Source organism: Bos grunniens, chromosome 20 (genome assembly GCF_055505025.1).
Source record: "Bos grunniens cultivar Pamir isolate PY7600 chromosome 20, Bosgru_T2T1.0, whole genome shotgun sequence".
In the NCBI taxonomy this organism is placed as follows: Eukaryota; Metazoa; Chordata; class Mammalia; order Artiodactyla; family Bovidae; genus Bos; species Bos grunniens.
In genome coordinates this window covers 45,295,519-45,309,443 of record NC_141184.1, presented here as the reverse complement: position 1 = coordinate 45,309,443, position 13,925 = coordinate 45,295,519, and positions in this window count along the sequence as shown.

The window sequence follows — 13,925 nt, the reverse complement described above, 5'->3', positions numbered from 1 at the left end:
TTTCTAGAGACATTAAGGTTTCTGTCATGGAGTGACACAGCTGCTGAAAAGAACTTTCTAGAACAATAAGAGAAAATGACAGTGACAAGGACTCTCCAGATTTGAGGTGTCTTGGATCAAATTCTTTAGAAGCAGACTGAGAGTTTGGGTGCCTGATTATTGGAGAGGGGGGCTTCCCTGGTGGATCAGATGGTAAGGAATCCGCCTGCAGTGCAGGAGATCTGGGTTCTATCCCTTGATCCCTGGGTTGAGGGCGTGGCAACCAACTCCAGTATTCTTGCCTGGAGAATCCCCATGGACAGAAGAGCCTGGCAGGCTATAGTCCATGGGGTAGCAAAGAGTCTGAGAGTCAGACACGACTGAGCGACTAAGCACATATTAGAGAGGGGGTTCTTCAGAGAAAATAAGAGAAGCCTAATAGGAATAGAGAAGGACATTCCCACAAGAGAAGTGTCACTTTACTTGTGACCTCAAGTAAAGTCTAGCCTCTAGCTAATGCATAAATTGCATTAATTAGGACCTTTTGTAACTCCCTATGAGCATCAGTCCTTGACAACCAGGGCGTTTGTTGTTTTTTCAGTCTATAAGTCATGTCTGATTCTTTGCAACCCTATGGACTAGCCTGCCAGGCTCCTCTGTCCAAGGAACTCTCTAGGCAAGAATAATGGAGTGAATTGCCATTTCCTTCTCCAGGGGATCTTCCTGACCCAGGGACTGAACCCATATCTCCTGCATTATCAGGTGGATTCTTAACCACTGAGCCACCAGGGAAGCCCAGCTACTAGGGGTAGGGAAGATTTAACTTCCCGGGTGAGATGGCACCCCTCAACTGAGGGCAGTTCTCCTGAGGAAGTAAGTTGCAAGTGCTCCACAGCTGGTGGATATGTGAAGCAGTGAGGAAAAGAGATACAGGAAGGGCAAACACAGTTCCTACCAGAGGAAACTATTGAATATTACTCAAGAAATTACAATGGTAACTAGGCTTATGGTGATGATCATTTAGTAATGTATAGAAATATCCAATTGCTATACTGAGTACTGGAAATTAATAGTGTTGTAAGTCAAATGTACTTCAAAAACAAACTAAGAGAAAAGAGACAGATTTGTGGTTGCCAGAGGTGGGGAGTAGGAGGAGGGAGAATTGGATGAAGGTGCTCAAAAGCTACAAACTTCTAGTTACAAAATAAATACTAGGGATGTAATGTACAATACGATAAATATAATTAATACGGCTGTATGTTATCTATGACAGTTACTCAGAGAGTAAGTCCTAAGAGCTCTCAACACAAGGAAAAAATATTTATTTTTCTTTTGTAGCTGTATGAGATAATGGATGTTCCCTAGACTTACTGTGGTAATTGTGTCATGATATATATAAGCCAAATCATTGTTGTTCAGTCGCCCAGTCATGTCCAACTCTTTGAGACCCTGTGAACTGCAGCATGCCAGGCCTCCCTGTCCCTCACCATCTCCCGAAGTTTGCCCAAGTTCATGTCCATTGCATCAGTGATGCCATCCAGCCATCTCATCCTCTGATGTCCTTTTCTTCTTCTGCCCTCAATCATCCCCAGCTTCAGGGACTTTTCCAGAAACTCAGCTATTTGCATCAGATGACCAAAATACTAGAGTTTCAACTTCAGTATCAGTCATTCCAACGAGTACTCAGGGTTGATTTCCCTTAAGATTAATTGGTTTGATCTCCTTGTTGTCCAAGGAACTCTCAGGAGTAGAGAAAATCATTATGTTGTACATTTTAAATTACACAGTGCTATGCTATATGCCAGTTATATCTCAATAAAACTGGAAGGAAAAATAAATCCATAATCCATGAAAAAAAGAAATTGCAGTAGTAAAAAGAGAAGTGACTCAGGAGGCTGAATCAGTACCCTGTGGGCATAGAGAACGGTAGTGGTGTGATAATGGAGGTGATTACAATGTCAGGAAAGGACTCCCTGTAATCTCTATCTCACGATACTCCTTGGGTATCGTGTCAGAGGAGCTGGTATAAAAGTGGTCTCACCCAGCTATTAAACGACTCAGGTGGGTGAGCAGAGGCCAATGGTCACTGAAAAAAAGAGATGCAATGTATGATAGTCTATGACATCATCCATGTATGGGAGTATAGGAGGCAAGGCAGAGTGGTGGTGGATGATCAAGTTTGGTAAAGGAAGTATAGCCGGAAAGAAAATAAGACTATAAATCACAGTCTGGGAGAATTATTTCCAGTTACCTGAATTTTGTCAGATGAAATGATATTTTCCAGAACCAAGACATATAATTCAGGGCCTTCCCACTATACTGTCGATCACAAGGTAAAGGTATTGAAGAGAGGATGCCCCCAAATGCTCACTTTTCTTATGTGATTTGGCATCAACGTCACCTCCGTGAAGTGTTTTTTTTGTTTTTTTTTTTACTTCCCTTCTGCAAGGCTGAGTTAGGAGGCCTTAACCCTCTGAATTTACCTGCCTTCTCACTTGTTACACCATTTTGTAACTGCCTCCTTACCTACCAGTTACTAAGATCCTTGAAACTGTATCTAACACCTCAGTTCCTAGATTCTGGCACATTGTTGGCATTGAACAAATGTTTGAATGAGTGACTACATCATTACACTTGTGTTTTTTATTAATTTACATAAATCAAACACATTTCTTTGGATATATGCTGGACACGTTACATTAAATGATTTCATTTTTATTATAGCTTCTTGCTATGTGTGGACGGACAGTTGGAGAACTGTCTTCTTTGTTGATACCATCATTGTATAAAAGTCCCTTTGGGGAAGTGCACGGTGTATGGAAAGAACAACTACCCATGTATGGTTCCTTAGTTTTATTCCAACTTTTCTAACGTAGGAAAAAGCAATTCATTAGAAATACTGAATAATACAATTAATATCTACCTTAGAAATGATAAATTCCTTCTTGATTATTTAGTAAATAATTCTGATGATACATAGCCAATCTAAATAGAATATTCATATTTGTCCCCTTCAAAGAGAACTATGATTGTTCTTGAAATATCTTTGATAATTCAGTTGGCCCAAACTAGTCTTATGGTATAAATAAAGTCAAAGATGCAGTAGACAAATGAACTTGGCTTGGAAGAACTTCCTCTCAGTTTATTTACTGTTACTATAAACTAGTAAACTCAAACCATCAAATACCAAAAATACATCAATATACAGTGTAGACAGGAAGAAAGTGAAATGTTTTTTGGGGGAAGTATTGGAATGAAGTTATTCATGCAGTATTTATTTATAATACATATTATTCCCTAAAAAGCATTTAAAATGGATTAACAATAGAGCACAATAAATTGCACTGTAGAAAAAAATGATCAAAGAGCAAAATGAAAAGCACAGTGAAGCTAGGAGTGATGTGATTATGTAAGAAGCACAGCTAAAGTCTAATAGCACAAGCAGGCTGTGCTCTTTCGCTTATACCAAGTATGAATGTGTTTTTCAGTAGAGGGTCATCTGAGAAAAAAGGATAAAGCTGCTTCATCTCCTTAGTCGTGGTAACTCTTACCAGCTTAATAGTGGGGAGCCCTCATAACTCAGTTACTCAGAAACACAGTTTGTTGAGTTGTAGGCCTGCAAACCACCTTGGAGGACAGTGTTGTAGCTAAGTCAGATTGGTGAGGAAGGAACGCAAGGTTTAATGACAGTGCTTTTTACTGCCTGAATTCCACACACTTTGAGGTCCACCTCAACTCTGCTTTTAGGCTCTGCTTGGCTACCATCCTTCGAACCACTATGGCTGTTTGCAGAAGGTCCAAAACTTGTTTGTCTCTTCAAAATCTCTCCTTTCTCTGTGTTTGCCTTTGATAATGTGTGGTAAATGTAGCATAACAAAAGTACACACTGCCTGTAAAATCCACTTCCTTCTTGCCCTGCAGATTTATGCTCAAGAAGGTTTAGACCTATTACCTTCTTACTAGAGCCACGTAAATAACTGGCGGTGATTTCTTTTCTTGCTAATAGTCATTAAGTGAAAAACCTTGCTCCCATAATACAAAATTTGTATCTACTATAGGCCAGTCCTTAACTGCCTTACAAGAAGTGAAGGGAAAGTATCAATTGCTCAAATTAGTCATGATCCCCACACCTGGGAAATGGTGTTGTTGAAGCACTTGAGCCATAAAACCAGATGGCACACTATGTTTATATAAGCTGTTTGCCTAGAAACTGAACCAGATTGGTAAACACTAAATCAATATTTGAGGGTGAGGTGCCAGCTGTTTTTCAGGATGCCATTAAGCGACTGGAGCTCATCAGCAGGTCTCAAATAAGAGGCATCTTTAAGCCTGGCCACTGTACCTAAATTCCTCTGTTTCACAGCAGCCATGTGAACATTTCAGCCTTTTCCATAGGACTTGACAAACCTAACACAGATTGTCGCCACACTGCCATAATTTTTTCTCAAGAGTTTTATTCATTTAGGGCTGGTAATAACTAACTAATGGACTGACTGTTTATTTGCTTGGCATCCCTTCTTAAATGCTCATTGACCAGTGAATCACTTGGACTTGCATGTGGTTTGGGTTTAATTTGCCATTTTACTGTTGCCAGGGACCCCAGTGGTTTACACTTGCCATGCACCAATAAACTTTGTTTATAATTGGAGAGATCTGTTGTGCTCCTCGATGCCACATGGCAGAAGGACCTTAAATGTCAATTAATAATAAGAGCAGTTAAATGATACTTTATCAATGTGTTTGGGGACAGCTGAAATCAACAGGTTCAGTTTAATTCCAACTAGTAATAAAAAGATTGTTTCTATGATTCTTAACCTATCAAGCCAAACATTTCTGCAAAAGCTGACATGGTTTTCAAGTTTTTATGTTTATTTCCTTTAAACTTGAATGTGATTCTACCCAGATCTTATGTATATGTTTCCTGTCCTATTAAATGGAAACTCTATGGATAAAACAGGAAGTTAATGTTTATTGGAGTGTCTTTTTTGAAGTAAGGAGACAGACTTAGTAACTTTATATCTCTTTAGCAAACTATATTCAATGAAAATAAAGTGTAGTCAGAATTACTGGGTTTTCAATTTAATAAATTATTACTTATATCTGCACAAGTCACTTCTCAGAGCTCATTTCATCATCTAAAGTAGGACAAAACACCATGATGATTTTAAGAGGGCTGATAAAAGTAACATAGGCAGAACTGTAGCAAATTATAGTGATATAGGCAAAAATTATTATAATGATTCATATCACAGTTTAATTCCTTAAATATCTAAGTTAAAAATATATTAAGACTCTAACTTCAACAACATACATTAGAAATGTATACTAGATTTATATTTGGAAAGCTGACTATATTTAGGATGTCAGTTCCTTCTAAAATGGTTTACAAAGGAAAGGAGGTAAATGTATTAACTTTGAATGTCTTCAGATTTAGAGGTTTATATCATAAAACCAGTTGGTCTAGGGAGAAGGCTAGGATGATTGATGCTGCTGCTGCTAAGTCTCTTCAGTTGTGTCCGACTCTGTGTGACCCCATAGACAGCAGCCCACCAGGCTCCCGCATCCCTGGGATTCTCCAGGCAAGAACATTGGAGTGGGTTGCCATTTCCTTCTCCAATGCATGAAAGTGAAAAGTGAAAGTGAAGTCGCTAAGTCGTGCCTGACTCTTAGTGACCCCACGGACTGCAGCCTACCAGCCTCCTCCGTCCATGGGATTTTCCAGGCAAGAGTACTGGAGTGGGGTGCCATTGCCTTCTCTGAGGATGATTGATAATTTAATTGTAAATTCATATGGGTGACTAAATTAGTAATTATTTCAGATAAAACCCCCTTGTTTGTCAAATTTGTCATACAAAAATATGCTATAAAACCTAAAATATTTAAAATAGTTGACAATTGATATTTAAATTAGCAGATACATACATCCCTGGTGGCTCAAAAGGTAAAGAATCTTTTTGCAATGCAGGAAGATCCCTGGGTTGGGAAGATCCCCTGCAAAACGGAATGGCTACCCACTCCAGTATTCTTGCCTGGAGAATTCCATGGACAGAGGGGCCTAGTGGGCCATAGCCCATGGAGTCACAAAGAGTCAGACACAGTTGAGCCACTAATGCTTTCAGAAAAACAGAACAGCATTGAACTAGCATATGTTACCATGGAGTATGTAATTAGTGGAAATAATTGGTTATTTAATAAATGATGGTGAAATAAGCAGCTGTATGAAAGATCATAACAGCAGGTAGATTCCTACTTCATAACACATGAATTTTAGGTGGATTATAGAAATATATGTAAAATGGTTACAAGCAAAATTGGAAGAAAATAGATGTTGTTAGTTAATGCTGGTAAAGAAAACTCTTCTAAATATAAAATTAATATAAATGAAGGAAAATTTATTTATCCATATTTAAAAATTAACATAATACAGATTTAACAAAATTCATTAGAAGGACTGATGCTGAAGCTGAAGCTGCAATACTTATGCATAGAACCAACTCATTAGAAAAGACCTTGATTCTGGGAAAGATTAAAGGCAGGAGGAGAAGGGGATGACAGAGGAAGAGATGGTGGGATGGCATCACCGATTCCATGGACATGAGTTTGAGCAAGCTCTGGGAGATGGTGAAGGACAGGGAAGCCTGGCATATCGCAATTCATGGGGCTGCAAAGAGTCGCAAATGACTGAGCGACTGGACAACAACAACAAAACAAAATTCAGAGAATAAATAGTAAGCTTGGAAACACAATTAATAGGACAAACGAATAGCTTTCACTTATTAAGAACTCTGTAATAAAAAAAAATTATCCCAGCTGGGTCTAGGAGAAGAACAATTCACAGAAGAGGACACACACAAAACTTACACATCTACCTGTCAATTAAAATACACATTTAAAAGGGCTGTCAAATAATATAAGGAAATGGCAACCCACTTTTTTTAAAAAAAGTAGCTAAACTCCTTCTTCACTTCTGGAAAATTTCATGGACGGAGGAGCCTGGTAGGCTACAGTCCATGGGGTCGCAAACAGTTGGACACGACTGAGTGACTTCACTTTCACTTTCACATGCATTGGAGGAGGAACTGGCAACCCACTCCAGTGTTCTTGCCTGGAGAATCCCAGGGATGGGGGAGCCTGGTGGGCCGCCGTCTATGGGGTCGCAGAGTCGGACACGACTGAAGCGACTTAGCGGCAGCAGCAGCTTCCCAAGTTACTGTATTTTAAATTTAATTTTTAAGGTTAATATATTCATCTAATTTAAAGTTCAGGGAAGATAAAAACAATCCTTCTATCACCTATTCCCAGCTCATTAATTCTGTCTGAGGAGATAACAAATGTTTGTAATTTCTTATAGAAGAGTTCCCCCCACCCCGCCCCCCGCAATTATTTTGAATCTTAATGTTGGTGAGGACTCAGTGAAAAATTTTTGGAGAAAATCTTCATGTGACAGTGTACCTGGAAAAAAAATTGGGCTATTCAAGCATTAATATGTTTAATTGTTGGCACATTTATTCTCATTCCTCTTTCTAAAATTATCTCAGAAAAATATCAGACACACGGGTACAAATTTGTGAATTTATTACTAGTGACATCTTGTTTATAATAGAGAAAAATAGAAACAAATTTAAGGACTTCTCTGTAGCTCAACCTCCATTTAAAATGACTTTCTTACACTGCAATACAAATATACTATTCTCATTTCTGAAGAATGGGCTATGGAGAGTTCTTATGCTCTGAAAAGAAAGAAAAGAGCAATGGAGAGAAGGAGAGGGCTGGGAAGCATAAGGAGGGAAGTGGAGAATGGAAGGACTTTAGATGAGTCATCTACGTCTAATTTACTATCTTAAATATTGAACGCCTTTTAGTACTTAACCAAAGGTCTAACAGCTCATCATTTATGATGAATCATCAAAATCATCAGCCGTTAGACCTTTGGTTACAATTTTTTTTTTTTAAAGTAGCTAAACTCCTTCACTCCTTCTCACATGGCTCAGAAAATAATCCTTACAGAACCACAGGACGGTAATTTGATTATTTATTTCTACAAATATTTTATGGATTTTTAAGATATTTAAGCTCAATATGATTTTTAAAATCACACTAACCAGTTTCCAACAATAACACCCTCCTTCCCCCCCAGTATAAAAACATAAACTCTTCTGGGATTCTAAGGTTGAATTATACTTATTATTAATTTCAAAGAAGTTAATGTTTGTATAATATCATTTTCATATGCAGGAACAGGGTATTTTTCTATGTCTGTTCAGGTCAAGTTTTAAGTCTTAATACTATTTTATCATTTTATTTATATAAGTCCTTTTTCTACATCATTAAATGTATTTCATGAAGGTAACATAAAATTAAAATGTTAATAAAATAAAATGAGGAAACATTAGAAAATGTTGAATAATGTAAAAAGATATTCTTTGAACAATAGAGAAACAAAATAAAGAGAAAAAGGAAAAACATAGGCCTATATTATAAAAGATAAAAGGAGTCATAAATTTAGAATAATGATAATACAATGTAAGAGGTATTTCTGGTATGTAGCTGATAAGGGTTAACACTCATCATTTAAGTTCACTGACATAATTTGCTAAGAAAATAATAGATAACCCACAGGAAACACAAAAAGTAATTTACACCAGAAAAATTCAAATGGCCAATAAAGAAGAAAAGATGCTTAACCACATAGCCAATACAAATTAAAATAAGACAATAATATTTTCCCAAAAGAGGGACAAAAATGTAAAATAGAGATAAAACCATTTGCAGACAACAATAAAAATAAACTAGTGGTCTTGTACATTGGTGGAAATATAAATGGCTGTGACCCCAATGGAAATGGAAGTACCAATGAGTAATACTAATGTAAAATACATAAAAAACTTAGGACTCATCAGTTAAATTTTGGGAATTTAGAAAGCCTTTGACAAAATTCAACATCCATTTATGATAAAAACTCTCCAGAAAGCAGGAATAGAAGGAACATACCTCAACATAATAAAAGCTATATATGACAAACCCACAGCAAACATTATCCTCAATGGTGAAAAACTGAAAGCATTTCCTCTAAAGTCAGGAACAAGAAAAGGGTGCCCACTTTCACCTTTACTATTCAGCATAGTTTTGGAAGTTTTGGCCACAGCAGTCAGAGCAGAAAAAGAAATAAAAGGAATCCAAATTGGAAAAGAAGAAGTAAAACTCTCACTATTTGCAGATGACATGATCCTCTACATAGAAAACCCTAAAGACTCCACCAGAAAATTACCGGAACTAATCAATGATTATAGTACAGTTGCAGGATATAAAATCAACACACAGAAACCCCTTGCATTCCTATACACTAACAATGAGAAAACAGAAAGAGAAATTAAGGAAACAATTCCATTCACCATTGCAATGGAAAGAATAAAATACTTAGGAATATATCTACCTAAAGAAACTAAAGACCTATATACAGAAAACTATAAAACACTGGTGAAAGAAATCAAAGATGACACTAATAGATGGAGAAATGTACCATGTTCATGGATTAGAAGAATCAATATAGTGAAAATGAGTATACTACCCAAAGCAATCTATAGATTCAATGCAATCCCTATCAAGCTACCAATGGTATTCTTCACAGAGCTAGAACAAATAATTTCACAATTTGTATGGAAATACAAAAAACCTCGAATAGCCAAAGCTATCTTGAGAAAGAAGAAGGGAACTGGAGAAATCAACCTACCTGACTTCAGGCTCTACTACAAAGCCACAGTTATCAAGACAGTATGGTACTGGCACAAAGACAGAAATACTGATCAATGGAACAAAATAGAAAGCCCAGAGATAAATCCACGCACATATGGACACCTTATTTTTGACAAAGGAGGCAAGAATACACAATGGATTAAAGACAATCTCTTTAACAAGTGGTGCTGGGAAAACTGGTCAACCACTTGTAAAAGAATGAAACCAGAACACTTTCTAACACCATACACAAAAATAAACTCAAAATGGATTAAAGATTTAAACGTAAGACCAGAAACTATAAAACTCCTAGAGGAGAACATAGGCAAAACACTCTCCGACATACATTACAGCATGATCCTTTATGACCCACCTCCCAGAATATTGGAAATAAAAGAAAAAATAAACAAATGGGACCTAATTAAACTTAAAAGCTTCTGCACAACAAAGGAAACTATTAGCAAGGTGAAAAGACAGCCTTCAGAATGGGAGAAAACAATAGCAAATGAAGCAACTGACAAACAACTAATCTCAAAAATATGCAAGCAACTCCTGCAGCTCAATTCCAGAAAAATAAATGACCCAATCAAAAAATGGGCCAAAGAACTAAATAGACATTTCTCCAAAGAAGACATACAGATGGCTAACAAACACATGAAAAGATGCTCAACATCACTCATTATCAGAGAAATGCAAATCAAAACCACTATGAGGTACCATTTCACGCCAGTCAGAATGGCTGCGATCCAAAAGTCTACAAGCAATAAATGCTGGAGAGGGTGTGGAGAAAAGGGAACCCTCTTACACTGTTGGTGGGAATGCAAACTAGTACAGCCACTATGGAGAACAGTGTGGAGATTCCTTAAAAAACTGGAAATAGAACTGCCTTATGATCCAGCAATCCCACTGCTGGGCATACACACTGAGGAAACCAGAAGGGAAAGAGACACGTGTACCCCAATGTTCATCGCAGCACTGTTTATAATAGCCAGGACATGGAAGCAACCTAGATGCCCATCAGCAGATGAATGGATAGGAAAGCTGTGGTACATATACACAATGGAGTATTACTCAGCCACTAAAAATAATACATTTGAATCAGTTCTAATGAGGTGGATGAAACTGGAACCTATTATACAGAGTGAAGTAAGCCAGAAAGAAAAACACCAATACAGTATACTAACACATATATATGGAATCTAGAAAGATGGTAACAATAACCCTATATACGAGACAGCAAAAGAGACACTGATGTATAGATCAGTCTTATGGACTCTGTGGGAGAGGGAGAGGGTGGGGAGATTTGGGAGAATGGCATTGAAACATGTATAATATCATGTATGAAACGAGTCGCCAGTCCAGGTTCGATGCACGATACTGGATGCTTGGGGCTGGTGCACTGGGACGACCCATAGGGAGGATATGGGGAGGGAGGAGGCAGGAGGGTTCAGGATGGGGAGCACGGGTATACCTGTGATGGATTCATTTTGATATTTGGCAAAACAAATACAATATTGTAAAGTTTAAAAATAAAATTTAAAAAAAAATTTGGGAATTTATCTTAAGGAAATAATATCAATTGATAAAAATATGTGAAGACAGTGTTTATTGCAGTTTACAGTGTAAAAAATACTATATTTTATCACCCATTAATAGGGGAATAAGATGTTATATCACAATGCAACCTGCTATGGAATTTTGGTGCTCTTCACAAAAATAATTAAAGCTTCATTTGTTAATCTGAAGGGATATTCATTATGTCCTTTAAAGGAAGAGATATAAGTTGAAAAGGTAGTTTATTAAGTGTTATTCATTTTTTTGTAAAGCAAACAAATGAAAGAATAATACAACTCTTTACCCCCACCAACTAAATATATGCATTAGTCAGATTCAGATAAAGTTTTAAAGTATGTATACCCAACTATTACTCAAGGAATTAGACATAGTTAGGGCTCCTGAGAAATCTGTATGCAGGTCAAGAAGCAACAGTTAGAACTGGATATGGAACAACAGACTGGTTCCAAATCGGGAAAGGAGTACGTCAAGGCTCTTTATTGTCACCCTACTTGTTTAACTAATATGCAGAGTACATCATGCGAAATGCCAGGCTGGATGAAGCACAAGCTGGAATCAAGATTTCTGGGAGAAATACCAATAACCTCACATAAGCAGATGACACCACCCTTATGGCAGAAAGCGAAGAAGAACTAAAGGGCCTCTTGATGAAAGTGAAAGAGGAGAGTGGAAAAGTTGGCTTAAAACTCAACATTCAGAAAACTAAGACCATGGCATCTTGTCCCATCACTTCATGGCACATAGATGGGGAAACAATGGAAACAGTGACAGACTTTATTTTGGGCTCCAAAATCACTGTAGATGGTGACTGCAGCCATGAAATTAAAAGATGCTTGTTCCTTGGAAGAAAAGTTATGACCAAGCTAGACAGCATATTAAAAAGCAGAGACATTACTTTGCTGACAAAGGTCTGTCTAGTCAAAGCAATGGTTTTTTGAGTAGTCATGTATGGATGTGAGAGTTGGACTATAAAGAAAGCAGAGTGCCAAAGAATTGATGCTTTTGAAATGTGGTGTTGGAGAAGACTCTTGAGAGTCCCTTGGATAGCAAGGAGATCCAAACTGGCCATCCTAAAGGAGATCAGTCCTGAATATTCATTGGAAAGACTGATGCTAAAGCTGAAACTCCAATATTTGGCCACCTGATGCAAAGAGCTGACTGATTTGAAAGGCCCTGATGCTGGGAAAGATTGAAGGCTGTAGGAGAAGGAGACGACAGATGATGAGATGATTGGATGGCGTCACCGACTGAATGGACATGAGTTTGAGTAAACTCCGGGTATTATTGATGGACAGGGAGGCCTGGTGTGCTGCAGTCCATGGGGTCGCAGAGTTGTACAGACTGAGCAACTGAACTGAACTGAAGGCGACTGTGCTAAATCACTTCAGTCATGTCTGACTCTGTGATCCTATGAAGTTAGCCTACCAGGCTTCTTTGTCCATGGGAATCTCCAGGCAAGAATACTGGAGTGGGTTGCTGTGCCCTCCTCCAGGGGTTCTTCCTGACCCAGTGATTGAACCCACATCTCCTGCAACTCCTGCATTGTAGGTGGATTCTTTACTGGGGAAATATCAGGGAAGCAATGGTTAGAGCAAGAGTGATTGTTTCCTTTTTTTCATCTTTTGAGTGCTTTGACAAATTACCATAACTTTATATTTGTTAATTTTGTTTTAAAATATAATGTTTGAAATTTTAGAAAGTTATTAGAGAACTAAATAACCTGCAGTAAGTGATATCTTAAACTGCAACTACTCAGTTCAATTCAGTTCAGTAGCTCAGTCATGTCCGACTCTTTGTGACCCCATGGACTGCAGCATCACCAACTCCCAGAGTTTACTCAAACTCATGTTCATTGAGTCGGTGATGCCATCCAACCATCCCATCCTCTGTCATTCCCTTCTCCTTCCACCTTCAATCTTTCCCAATATCAGGATCTTTTCAAATGAGTCAGTTATTCGCATCAGGTGGCCAAAGTATTGGAGTTGCAGCTTCAGCATCAGTCCTTCCAATGAATATTCAGAACTGATCTCCTTTAGGATGGCCTGGTTAGATCTCCTTGCAGTCCAAGGGACTCTCAAGAGTCTTCTCCAACACCACATTTCAAAAGCATCAATTCTTTGGCGCTCTGCTTTCTTTATAGTCCAACTCTCACATCCATACATGACTACTGGAAAAACCATAGCTTTGACTAGATGGACCTTGGTTGGCAAAGTGATGTCTCTGCTTTTTAATATGCTGTCTAGCTTGGTCATAACTTTTCTTCCAAGGAGCAAGCATCTTTTAATTTCATGGCTGCAGTCACCATCTACAGTGATTTTGGAGCCCAAAATAAAGTCTGTTTCCATTGTTTCCATTGTCACTGTTTCCATTGTTTCCCCATCTATGTGCCATGAAGTGATGGGACAAGATGCCATGGTTTTAGTTTTCTGAATGTTGAGTTTTAAGCCAACTTTCCCACTCTCCTCTTTCACTTTCATCAAGAGGCTCTTTAGTTCTTCTTCGCTTTCTGCCATAAGGGTGGTGTCATCAGCACATGTGAGGTTATTGATATTTCTCCCGGCAATCTTGATTCAGCTTGTGCTTCATCCAGCCTGGCATTTCACATGATGTACTCTGCATATAAGTTAAATAAGCAGGGT